The sequence below is a fragment of the Cavia porcellus genome, unplaced genomic scaffold (genome assembly GCF_034190915.1).
Source record: "Cavia porcellus strain 051 isolate PalLab524CR breed Dunkin Hartley unplaced genomic scaffold, mCavPor4.1 scaffold_5, whole genome shotgun sequence".
NCBI classification, from domain to species: domain Eukaryota; kingdom Metazoa; phylum Chordata; class Mammalia; order Rodentia; family Caviidae; genus Cavia; species Cavia porcellus.
The window spans coordinates 89,943,583-89,957,566 of record NW_026947488.1 but is presented as its reverse complement, the minus strand read 5'-3'; the positions used below and the strand labels follow the sequence as shown (position 1 = coordinate 89,957,566).

At 31.2% G+C, this 13,984-nt stretch overlaps 1 long non-coding RNA gene across 16 annotated transcripts in view; it reads right to left on the bottom strand.

Annotated features, from left to right (window-relative positions):
• LOC101788210 (uncharacterized) overlaps window positions 1-13,984 on the bottom strand; it is a 338,370-nt gene that overhangs the window by 185,678 nt on the left and 138,708 nt on the right. For 11 of the 16 annotated variants that reach the window (XR_010047658.1, XR_010047664.1, XR_010047659.1 and 8 more), the window contains one exon: window positions 2,598-2,723. This is a non-coding gene — a long non-coding RNA (uncharacterized LOC101788210). Of the gene's footprint in view, window positions 1-179; window positions 1,913-2,597; window positions 2,724-11,321; window positions 11,445-13,984 lie in introns of those variants that run through there. The other 5 variants (XR_010047666.1, XR_010047660.1, XR_010047671.1 and 2 more) reach the window with 4 other exon arrangements.

The following is a 13,984-nucleotide window of genomic DNA, read 5'->3' as shown; positions in this document are numbered from 1 at the left end:
TATTACGCCACCAGCATTTAGATATAAATTGAAAGAAAAGGAATACAGGAGTAAGGAATGAAAAGAAATGAATGAAATATGAGTTGGCTTGGCTTGAAGTATAGTTTAAGAAAGACACTGAAATGCATAATTAGAAAATTATCATGATTATGATTTAAAGTAATAACCCAGTTTGGGAATCCTATTTGCAAACATTTATTGGAAGACAAGAATGCTTTATACACAATAATAAGTAATTCATCAATTATGCTGTGTGCTGATGATCCAACTGTGACATGATTCCATACTGTGTTTATTATATAATACCACAATGTCAAATTAACTTGATCAGGGAACTTTTTACCTTCAAATTAAAGACAAGGAGTGAGAACTAAGACAGACAAGTCAAAGATGATTCCGGGACTGCTATTTTGACGATGTAGATAGCACTGCAAAATTATGAGGGTGAAATAACTGTACAATAGTCCAAAACCTCACAATAGTAATAAAAATGAAGTACTATAAAATATGTATCTTAATGTGAAATACAGAAAATAAATGTCATTCTATGGATAAAGATTTACACAAAATGAGATGGTGGATAAATTGACACATTACATTTTTTAATTCATTATTTCTTAGACATTATTAAAAGAAAACAAACTGAAAAATAATGGTCACAAATATTAAATTCTCAAGAATATCATGATATAATTTTAACCTACAAATGAGTTTAAAAATTGCAAAGTTTTACTAATTTATCAGTTAAAATGTGTTGAGACTCCTTATGAAAATTCTCTGGGTAAGAAATAATGAGGTAAACATTTATATATACAATCATTCAAGTAAAGGAAGACCAACGTTCAGAACAATATTTTTCCTGCTGTTTTACCAAAACTTTAAGAAAGTTAACCATGACTAGAAAAAATGTCAATAAGAAAGGAGAAATTAAAGCTAATAGAATAAAAGTATACAATGGCGACTGCTTTTTTAAAAAACAGAAAAAGTCAAAGTTTTTCTCCAAAATTCACAGAAAGTCAAAAAGCCTGTATCATACATCAGAAGGGATGAAATGAGAAAGCCTGTACCAAGTGTGTTGGCTTTAGCTAAGTGAACGGCAAGATAAATTCACAGAAGGAACACGAATAATGAGAAATCAAGATAAGAAACACCCAGAGCAATTAATGAAAAGAGGTCGTCAAAGAGCAGAAAAATAAAAGTTGATCTTGTGAATTGGTAAGCCTCTTAGAGTAGGGATTTTTTTTCTTTCTCTACTTCCACCCCTAATCTCCTACCATCTGCTGCTTTGGCATTTGCTTATCAATTGGATTGGAAAGTGATTAAAAATCCATGTGTGCCAGGGAAAGTGCACACCATTTTTTAATCAATAAAATGATTACTCCAGAGCTCATGGTACAAAAGTTCAAGGCAGTGAGATGTTAATTTTTATAGAAGAGATACTGAGTCCTTGAGCATGCTAAGTGAAATGAATATAAAATTATTTTCAAGAATATAATAAATTGAAAAAGTACAGAATTAGAAATAATGAAGGTAGGGTGATATTGTGGTACTGTCAAACTATGTGACTATCAGCTGGGGAAGTGTCAATAACCTTAGTTTTACACATAAATGTACTAAAACTTTTCATTATACTGTCATCTAATTAGTGAAAGACTGAAATTTAAATATATGTATTTTGAGGGGGTCATCTCCATGACGTTAGGGAACTGGTCAAGTTCAAAACATCGAATACTTATAAGAGTAACCAAGATGCCATTTATTCTGAAGCCTTTCAATAAGATGGGGTTTCCACAGTTTTTAAGTTTTGAATTTAAACACTTCGCTTGAGCTGGGCATGGTGGTGCACATCTATAATCCCAGTTCTCCAGATGCTGAGGCAGGAGGATCCTTGCAAATTCGAGACTAGCCTGGCCTACAAAATAGGTTAAGACTTGCCTGAGCTACGTAGCAAGACTCTGTCTCAAAGACAAAAGTTTTTTTAAAAATTAAAGAAATGAATGAACACTTCACTAGCCTGCCCTCTCCCTTCTTTGACCCAGATAACACACATTCCTGCCATTCAAGTTGCTGAAATTTTCTACTTAATCACTTTCTAATTTTTCACCCTTAGAGATTTGCCTTAAACCTAGCTTTAATAAGTTTAAAAAGATTTGTAACCATAAATCAATGAATTCTAATTTTGCCTTTAGTACCTAATAGTTGTGTGACCTTCAGCAAATTATTTCATTTTTCTGCACCTTATTTATCTATTTATTTATTTGAGCTATAAAAAGAAATCTGGCAATGCACATTCAAATGTCTTACATGGTATTTGTTCACAGAACAGATTTAGATACCACTGTCCTTAGGATCCTTGCTTGTTTTCTCCCTGATCCTCCCTCCCAGCTCAGACCTATTACAGGTCTCTCTGTAATCGCAAACCTCCCTTAAGGCAAACTCATAACCTTCCTTACAAGCCCCTCTCAGAGACTTCCCTGTCAGAAACCTTTTCTCTTCTTTGCCATGCTCAACACATTAAAATCTAATCTTTGTTGAACGAAAGTGCCAAACTTCTCCAAACTATCTTATTTCCTCTGTTCTGAAAGATCACTGCTCACCCCACCAGGCTGTCTTTGTGAGCTGCTCCATCCGGCTAGCTCTCGGGTCTGTAGAGTGAGGACTTAATGGAGGCTGAAAAAGCACATCTTGGTTAAGAATTCCTCGGAAATCCTGCTGGTTTGATGCTGCAAAATGGAGAAAAGCAGCAGTAAGTAGTTGGAATGAATGTGGATTATAACAGTGCAGAGTCCAGACAAAGAATATATGTATTTGAACATTTAATTAACTTGGTGTGTGACTTTCAGGAATTTAAATTATTTATTTGTAAGAAAGTGACTTCTCTGTAAGATGAAAATATTTAAATTCTACACCAGTATTAGAAATAAAATGTGAACATTACATGCAATTTTAATTTTATATTTCAGTTAGTACAATATATCAAAAATGTCATTTAATCAATAAAATCATATAATCAATAAAATGATTAAATACTTTACATTAGTATTTCTTAAGATTTCCAAATATGATGTGGATTTCACAATTACAGAACATCTCAATATAAACTGATTATATTTTAATTGCTCCATTACTCTGTATAACTGGGAGCTACTGTGTTGTACAGAATAGTTTTATTACATTAGATAATTATACCTATTTCAGAGATGATAACAGAAATAACATGAAAAATCTATGTAGTGATGTTGATGAGAAAACAAAAAAAATATGATTTTAGGAATAAATGTTTGTGGATCATAAAGTTATGATATAGGATTGAGAAATTCATTAAGTACACTCGAAATTGATTATGTGTAGTCATAATATTGGATCAAATATTCTATATTACTAATACTGTATCAAGCTATATACTAAAGCTTCTCTACACACAATTAGGTGAATATTTTAAAATGAAGCTTATACATTTCCTTTGTGGTCAGTGGTCATGTAAATTGCAGAAATATTTTAGGTTTTATTAAACAGTTACTGTATGCCAATATAATTGCAAATGTTATTATTTTTTAAACTTCTGGGTGAAAATCAAATAAAACTGCCAAAAAAATCAGCATTGAGATTTTTTAAAAGTTTAAAGTACTGAAAGCAAAAATTGGAAATAAAAAGAATAAAATTTTTGTTACACACATAAACTGAATTTTTGTGTTACTCCAAGTTTTGAAGGTGGAAATCCTAACTTCCAATGTTATACTACTGAGATGAGGACAATTAGAGTACTTAGATCATGAATGTAGAACTTTTATGAATAGAAACAGTAACTTATAAAAGGATAACCAAGAGTGTAAGCATTCCTTTCTGCCATATGAAGACACAAAGATTTGACATTCTGGAGACACTCCACAACCTATTTTTATAGGCTTCTCTTATCCCAGACTTGTAGCTTCCAGAACTGTCTGAGATATTTCTGTCATTGTTAAGCACACAATCTATGGCACTTTGTTATGGCAGATCAAATTCAGAAATCCACAAAGACAAACAAATAAATTGAAAGAAGACAAAATCCATGACGATAGAGCCCATGTATGTAATGTATTTCAGAAAATCTATAAGCTACAGACAAGTCTTTTGGGTAAAACTTTTGAAAGTGGCCATCTTTTTAAAATAAAATTCCTTCAATTAATATTTTATATCACAATAGAACTAAATTGAGATTTTGGGGGGTTTTTGCAACAATTAAATTTGGCAGTGATATAAAAGAAAAAGCAGAATCACCTTAGTTCATTAATTCATATTTCATAGAAATATTTTGGAAGAAAGTTACATGAAAGCAAAAATGCTACCAATTAAAACACCAAAGCTATAATTTTTATGTTTCAATATAAAATAGAATACAGAATGCCATTCATGTAGCAGAATTATCTCTAAGCTTATAGCTGTTTTAGTAAATATAAAAAAGAATGTCTCAATGAAAAATATTTTGGCCTATGAACTTAGCAACAGATTCAGTCAACATTTTTAAATTTATTAACCCTAACATGCAACCTGCAAGGAAATTGGTAGCATTTGACTTTTTTTCATAAATGTATCTCAACAAATTAAAATAAGCATTGTTCAGTAACATCATTTTAGAGGCAGCTATGGGTAAGAAACTAAATGAAATAAATGAATATGAGTCAAAGATCATCTTTCTACTTGTGTAACTATTTATGCTAAAAATAGAACAAAGCCAATCAAAGCAAAGCAGCAAAACTGGTACAGAAGTTCAAAGCAAGATACTAGAAAACAACAATAGCTACCACATTATATCTTATTATCTTCACAGTAGATGTCTATTGCAGATATAACAAAATCAAACCAAAAACAAAACAGAGTAAACCAATCAAACAGAATATTGAATAAAGCAAAATAATCAGAACAAAGTAAAACGGTATAAACAATATTGAGTTTCAAAGACATGACAGAAGGAAATCCTCCAGATTTGCTATACTGCATACTGTCATCCTCCCAAGAGCTGCTCAGACTGCTGGCCCCAGGCCTGCAAAATCAACCAGACAATACAACCACTTAATTGCTTTATGTACCTTAGTTGTTATAAACTCAGACTGTCCTATGAATGAATGGGTTGGTTGCTTACTGGTAGGCTAGGGAGATGCTGACTTTTCTCTTCCTGGAAGCTGTGTGGCTTGCATGATTTATCAAAAAGGCTATTGGTCGGCTTCTTACTGGATCCTCCCAATCCCAGCATTGCAGATTTTCTATTGCAAATTTAATTTATGGTTTATTTTACATTACTATTAACTAACAATTTTATTTCTTATCAAATTCTGAAATGACATAGCTGCATTATTATTAATATAATTCAGGGAGTTAAATTTTAATGTAGTATATTTGTGACTCCAAATATTTTTCTGTGATTTCTATTTGTCATAAATACCTTAAAACTGAATACTATAATTTATTTTAACTAAATCAAGCATGTCACTTTTTAAATCTATACTTTTTTTTATCTTTGTTCTAGATAACTCTAGAAATATTGGCAGGTACAAGTAGAAATATAAGGAATCAAAATTATATTTGATGATTGTTGGCCTTTTAATTCTGATTTCTGTCTTCTAACCTCACAAATAGTGAGCTCGAATTTACATATATATGTGTGTGTGTGTGAGTGCAGAAGTCCTGGAATCTTCCCTGTCTGCATTAATACTGATGGTAATCATGATGGAAATTGGTGATGATCAAGATGACAATGACGAATATAGTGGTAATTCTTGGTTTTCTTAATCAACAGCACCAATTAATAGGTGCTACACTAGACCCATGTTGACCAAGGAACTAAATTTAAGAGGAATTATCTGATCAGCCAGTCTTTGCCTAAAAGAAGCAGAATGCAAACACAGGGCAAACAATCTCTATATTGATATGTTTAATGAGGCTATTTGTTTAGGTCTTAGACTTACAAAAATAAATTTAGTGTCCTAAAAGAGAACTTTTAAAGGAAGATACGTTGATAATTTTGACATAGTCTTTTTGTTACCAAACTCTCCCTTAAAATTTTGAAATAAAAATTTCAGCATTTGTAAAATATCAGTTTTTCTCACTTTATAATATGCACCACTGATCATTGTTCATTAATCAAATATTTGTATATATCTTGAGAAAGAATGCACTTATATGTTTTACTAACTGTTCTAAATTTAAGGGTATATTTTTATTTCTAGGCACTTGGAGAAACTTTGGCTAATTTGATACTTTAAAAACAGGAAAGTGAAATTTTCTGTAAACAGCACAATACCACAAGATCAGCACATAGACTGATACGGGAGAAATCTAAGGACAGTAAAGATATGGGCAAAAATATTTAAAACAGTAATTATCATCTTAGAAGTATGACGAAAAGTTAAAATTGAAAGTTGGTTCAGTAATATTAAGATGAAGTCTGCTTTTAACAGAAAGTAAAATATATCAAATAGTCTAGAAGGGAACACTTTTGAATAGTAAAACCCCATAACTAAAACTATACCCCAAATTTATATTCTTCTATTTCATTTTCCAATAATAATATAATTTACTGAAAGTTGCTTTTTCTCCAAAACATTTGATTGAGAAACAATGTTTTGTGAGTGCTACAATCTGCAGTCAGCTATTACTGACGTAGAAATAGAAAGTTGCTTTGCCTAAATCATGAGTTTAATTTTTCTTTTCTTTTTCTTTCTTTCTTTTTTTTGGTCTTTTTCCTTTTTATTGGTACCGGGGATGGAACTCACGACTGCCGGCTTGCAAGGCAGGCGCTTATGCCGCTGAGCTAAATCTCCAGCCCCCATGAGTTTAATTTTCATGAGCTTCACGAGTTTAATTTCATTCGTTTTTCACTTATCACTATAAAGTCAATACTTTTTCAGTGGAGAAACTAGTAATGCTGCACTTTAGTCGTATTTACCTATCTGCCATGTTAACATTATTTTGGTATCTTTGTATACACTGATAGTTTGGCCAAGTACTATATCTACGGCTGCAGTGTCATTCCCAGCATTACTCTTTAGCTTTCTAAACTGGTCTAACATTTGCAGTGATTCCAGGAATTACATTTAAAAACCTAATAATGATCCTGTGAGTAGGTATGTAGAGACCTGGACTATAAATACACTTTTATATTTCAGGGTTCTAATAAACTTTTTATCTATGACAAACTTTTTGAAGTGCACGTTTGCCTTTCATATTAGTTTTACATTAAATTATAAATCTGTGATAAAGGCATAAAACACATTTGAAGATTTTTATATGGCTAAAAATTAGATACTAAAAAGCAGCTTTTAGGAACTATTCCTCCATTTTGTGGTTAAGTATAGACATCATGGAATTATTACTCACAACATAATCCTATTAATCTCCCCCTTGATTTAACTTTGAATTTTTAGCTTAGCATCATTTTTAATGAATTATATCACCAACCATAGATATTCATATTTATGGTATTCTTGTCTTTATAGACTTTTTCATAAAAATGTACTTACCATTTTTTCTGAATGCATTGTTCTTTGCTCATATTTTACCAATTTATTTTAATAAATCATACTAGGGGAAAGTATTCATCTTCTCTTTAAATTATTTGTTATTATTATTGTTTATGAATTTTATTATACTTAGTGAAGTATGTTTTTACCATATTTTTGTCTCAACATAGTTATTTCTAATTTCTAATCTAATTTTAACTAAATCTGTCTACAGCATATATTTGTCTCAGTGTAGTTATTTCTAATTTCCTTCAACATTCTCAAAAATAAATATATATTCTCTTACTCACCCAGGTTTAAATTTTAATAATTTGAAAGAATATTATACTCCATGTTTATTTCCTTTTACTTTACTGTTTTCTAAGCAGGCTATTGATTGAGACTGGTTTTCTCCAGGTCAATACATGTTAAAAAGAGAAAATGTTTTTCAGGCAAACTCATTTTTGCAGTCATTTGATTTGATGTCCTTAAATAGGTATTTTTAACTAAAAAATATTTACTAAAATAATGAACTCTAGAGACATTTAAAATAATTTACCGAACACTGGCCCAAAGACTCTATGTAAAATAAAATGCCAGTCATTTCAGTACTTTCTAATGTTTGCTCTCTCTTCCCACTTCTCCCTTTCTTTTCCTCTGTGCATGTTTATGTGACTGTTTTCCTGTACATACAAGAGTCTAATTATTCTTTTAGTGGATGAAAATAGGGTAATGACAAGGCAGAAAAAAATCATTGTTAAAAATGGAGTTTACATGTTAGGGGAACAATACAGAAATAATATAAATTCAAGCAAGTAACACTATACAGAGAAAAAGTACAGGAAATAGTGGATGAAATAGAGAAAACCAATGTGTTCTTCAGACACACTGCCAGGATAGTTCTGTCTGAGAAGCTGACATGTGACCTAAGACTTAGATGAAAAGAGGACACTGGACCAGTGAAGGTCAGAAAGCAGAGGAAAGGTAATAGTAGATGCAAAGCCTGAAGGATGGAAATAAGATTTTTATTTTTGAGGAACTTACAGCATGCTAGTATGATTAGAGCAAAATGTCCTAGGGAAAATAGTGAATACGGAAACCAGGGAATCAGACAGCGTCTGAGAATTCAGATTTTATTCAAAGTGTAATGAGAAGGTACCAAAGGGATCTGAGCAGGACACGTTGAGATTTAAAGGATCACACTGGCTGCTGTAGGGAATGTCTAATTAGAGAGCAAATGCAGAAAGTGACAAAGCATTATATAGACTATTTACTTAGCCCAGGTGAGTTGAACATTTCTTAGAATGAGCTTGTAAGCAAAACAAATGAAATGTGTTTTAAAAACAGCACGGTATGCTGGTGGGTGAGATATGGGAGCTGCAGGAATGATAATGGTAATACCTTGGTAGATTAAGGTACAGGAGTGACGGGGTATTATTTTGTGAGAAGTGAGATTGAGGATGAGAGGACCACAGGAAGATGAGCTCATAATTATGTTTTCAAACCCAACTGGACAAATCACAGGTATTTGTATATACACATTTGAAGCTGAGAGAAGACTTTAAATGATATTGAAATGCTGTCTGACTGCATAGGTCAACTAGAAGGATGAATTTGGTAGAAAGAAAGGCATGATCCATAGCCCTGGAAGCTATGTATATTTTGAAATTTTCAAAGTAATGAGCTATAAGTTTTAAATTACTGAATGACTTGAGCAGTGGGCATATTAAGGAGATTTATTATCCCTCAAAATATACAGATCACAGTTTTGAAAAAATCATAGAACAAAAACAGATACTAGAATAACATTCTTGAAACGTAACCCTGTGATGGTGAAACTCTGGAACCCAATTATTCAGAAGCAGTAAAAGTGGTAAAATTTTCTATTTGCAGCCAAAGCTTTAGCTCAGGGGCATGCGCATCTGCCTGGCAAATGCAAGGTCCTGAGTTTGGTCTTTGGTATAAAAAAAAAAAAAAAATTCTATTTGTTTCTTACTTTCTTCAAAATATTATTCTTTGATTTCTGATATAGTACAGCATAATTATGTTGATATTCTGAGAAGATAACTGAAACACAGTTAATGATAATTCAGATAAAGAAACTTCAAAGTCATCTAAACGGTAGGCAAAATGTTTACATTAAGTGTCTGTTAGAATAGACACTTCATGACCACACAGAATGCAAGGATTTCTTTTAAAATGCTGCTACTATTACAAAGCATGTGATATTCAATAAATTCCAACTTAGCAATCCATTTTAGCATTTAAAACAACTGAATAGAAATCCAGTGGCTTCACAATAATAAAATTCATCCGTATATAACTAACCTGTCAGTCACTCACCCATCTATCCCTCACTATGCATCTGTAACCATATATTATGCTAAATTAATTTTTTTGTCCTCCCCATATGATCATTAAATAACGTGAGTATTTTTAAAGCATTGTATTCTTTATTTACAGAGGGATTCCCTCTGTATGATATTTATCTTACCTCTGTTGTTACAATTTTTTCCCAAAACTGAGAAATAAGCATAATGAAGTGATTCCATCTAGCCATCTACTAAATTAGAGTGGCTCTTGAGAATAAGATTTTGTCATAACAAACAAAAACCGTAAGTATTAGAGTCATTAAGAAATTAGTAAAGATGGTATGTATCATGGTTATTAATGTATTATACCAGCATGTTTTTACTAGGAGCAAAGTAGTGTGTGAAGTTGGCCATAGTTCCTTTATAAACTGTGTCTGATCACATTCTACTTTAGAACACTCTTTTTTTTTTTTTTTAAGTAAGAAAAATTTATTGAGAGAAAGAAAGCTTCCATCTAAGAGACAGAAGAGGCCATGGAAGCTGAGTTGTCCCTAGAACACTCTTGATGATGACAGATTGCACATCCAAGTTGTGCAGACTTACAAAGAAAACGTGGGCTTCTGGAAATAGGGAATATTGACAGATTTTAAAGCCTCTTATCACCAATCTAAATTTGATGAGTCGGGAATAGAAAAAATGGTAATAAAAATGAGAAAGAAAAGAAAGGATCAGAATTATCACAGTAGGATGATGGCATAGCATTATCATTTTATCAGTGGTTGGTGGAACTTTATTTGAATACATGCTTCACTTGAAAATCCATTGCTTTGATTAAGCAGATAATTTTCTACAAAGAGAGTTGTAAAGAAATATAAAAATACTCTAAAACTTTTAATTTACATTTTCAAATACAATTCTACATCATTTTTAATTTTTTTATTTTAAAGAGAATGAAACCAAGCAAAATAAAACAGAATAAAGCCAATCAAAAAAAAAAAAAAAAACAGTGTAAGTGATGCAGGATTTCAAAACTAGATAATAGGAAATCTGCAATGGCTATCATAATGCCTCTTGCTATCTTCAAAACAGCTGCCCATATCATCAGATGTAGAAAAATCAAACAAACAGAACCAATAAAAACAAAATAATGAATGCAGTACAAAACTTCAAAGCAAGATACAGTAAATCCAAAATAGCTTCCATAATATATCTTGTTATCTTTGAAATACTGGCCCATAACATTGAATATAATAAAATCAAACAAAACAAAACAGAATAAAACTTAACCAAACAAAACAATGAAAACAATAGAGGAATTGATCGTCGGGATCCTTCAGAAGGTGATCCCCATAGATGCTACTCTGTATGTTGTTATTCTCAAAATATATGATTAAATTACCAGCTTTGGGCCTGAAAAATCAATGAAACGCTAAACACTACAAGCATTAATTTGTGTTTTACTTCAGTAGCTATCATCACAGCCTGTGTTTCTCTGAATCAGCTGGTTGCCCATTGGAAAAGCAAGGCGTACCTTGTCTGTTTTTGTCTCTCATCCTGCTCACTGAGAAGGGACGTGTGGGAGTCTGATTGTCCTCCCTGTGCCCTGCATATGGCACACAGGAAATGGCTGGCTTCTGGTTCTCTTCCCTGTGGCCTGCAAATGATGTGGATTAATTCTGAATCATTCTAACCATTCTGCTTCTTGTGTTTTTAGTAAAACGTGTAATTATTCATCATTAAACGTTTGATAGCTTGGATATAAAATGTGCTTAAAACTGTATACCATTTAAACTAAACACAACTTTAATTTTTGTGCTTATACTTTAAAAACTCTATTTATATAATTTAATGTTATAAATCAAATCAGGTTAATGTAGTTTGAAAACTATTAGGCATAGCATCATCTGACTTTATTTCTGATTGTAGGAATAATTAAAAATGATAACCAGCACCTTGAAATTTGGTTTAGGAAACAGTTTAAAACCATTTAGAAATATCACTAATGCAGAATAATGATATTGCTTTTTAAATGATTATTTGAAAAGGTGATTCATAAAAAATGCAAATCTTTCTGTTTCTGTTACGTAAGATTTATTTAAACAGTGAATAAATGAAAGGACCTGTAGTTTCCTCTGCAGGCAAAAGTTTTAATAGTTTTATTATTCATGCATCTTGCTCTGTTTCCTGCCTGATGCATCACAGTGAAATCGATGAAGAAAAAGTAAATCCTACCAAGAAAATGATTTCAACAAATCCGCTTCCTACACAATTGAGAAGATCTTCAAATTAATTACATTCAACCCTTCCACATTTGGAGTCTGATGTGTACAGGGCCCGCTGCTGGAATTTTTTAAATAGTGTTCTGAATAGTTCTGTTTCCTTATTAACTTATTGGATCAAGCAAGTATAGATTATTGGAGCTGTGAAAAATGGTAGGCTGCCAGACCAACTTAATCCAGAAAGGTCATTTGTTTATTACTCTCTCTAAAAATGTTCAGACTACTTTGCATACCAAATAGCTCAAATTGGGAAAGCTTATTAATTCCATAGCAACAGGGTCAAATGTGAACATAATACAAATTGAAGCTCAGTATCATTTTTATGAAGTCATATGGAAAGTCACTATTTTACAAATGAGGTACTTGCTTACTTAAAGTTGCAAGTTTTTTATTAAAAAATGAAAGTATGAAAATATTTAAACTTGCATAAGAGCCATAATCACATTCTGATAACCACTTTAACATTTTTGCTCACTGTGACAAACAAGCATTTCTTTTTATAACTAACATAATAATGTTTATGTAATAATATTCCTATTTTTCATGAATGTTTTCTACAATCTTTCTTCTTGAAACTGGTTGTAGCTTGCCAAACATAAATATGGAGATCAGAAAAGCAGTTTTTCCAAATTGGACTTTGCTTTAAATATAAAATATGTACAATATTCCAAATCAAATAAGTCTCTCACTGATATCTTTTAAAATTCATTAAAGAGAAAATAATACTTTTGATATGTTGGTAAATGCATTACTAAAGTTAATTTTGCTTTATTCTTTTCATTTTTTAAATGTGACTAGCAAGGCTAGAGACTTAGCTTAGGGACTCAGCACCTGCCTGGCAAGCATGAGGTCCTGAGTTCAATTCCCACTACTCCTCATAAATATGATTAATAGAAAATTTACAAACTTAAAAATTATACTTCATTTATAAAATTGGTAAACTGCACATGTTTTATGTTGCATATTATTTTCACAGTGCTAATGCATGTAGTATTGAAGCTTTACTTTTAACTAAATAATACTCCTATACATTAATTTATGACAGCATGATTTATTGTATCCTTCTAGTTATGATCAGTCTGATGCTTACATTAGTTTTTTCTAATTATAGATAATTCCCTAATGAAAAGACTAATATTTATAGCTTTTTATTTCTTTGAAATAATTTAATGATAATAAACTGTCACATACATATGAAGGTAAAGATTATATATATATATATATATATATATATATATATATGCTTATGCATTTCATGAAAGAGTATAAACAATTATAGTGCCCACAGTTATAAGTTAGAATACAGGTATATATTAGTATGTTAAACCTGTGATTCCCCAATGAGTTCTCAAGTTTAAAAAACTGTTTTTGTATAGTTACAGATTACTTTAAATTATATTTGTGGTTTCTATAGGTGAATATTAGATCTCTGTGTGTATTAATATATCTATGCAAAATTCACTTTATCTTTCACCTGCTAATTTGAGTTAGAATGTTTCATTTTTTTAATCTGAAAAAAAAATCTGTCCACCTTGGTGAAAGAGGTAGGCATATGGAATGAGATTTGGGATAAACAGCAAATGCCTATTTTAGGTCAAGTATTGTGCTAATAATTTTAAATGTATACCTTATTTTTATATTCACTTATGGTAAGTTTTATTAATTCCATTCAAATAACTGAAATAAGGAAGTTGTAATCAATTGATTAAGGATCATAAATCTATTGAGGAAAGGCTATGTTGTACTGCATAACTTTGAAAATAACTATAATAGTTATTTTCATTGCATTTGTTATACATATTCTCACTATTTTGCTTCTATTTAAACATCTATTTTGCTATTTTAAAATGATACATATGATCAAACAAAAACTTTCTCTTTACTTATGACAATATTTTCTGAAACCTATTGATGT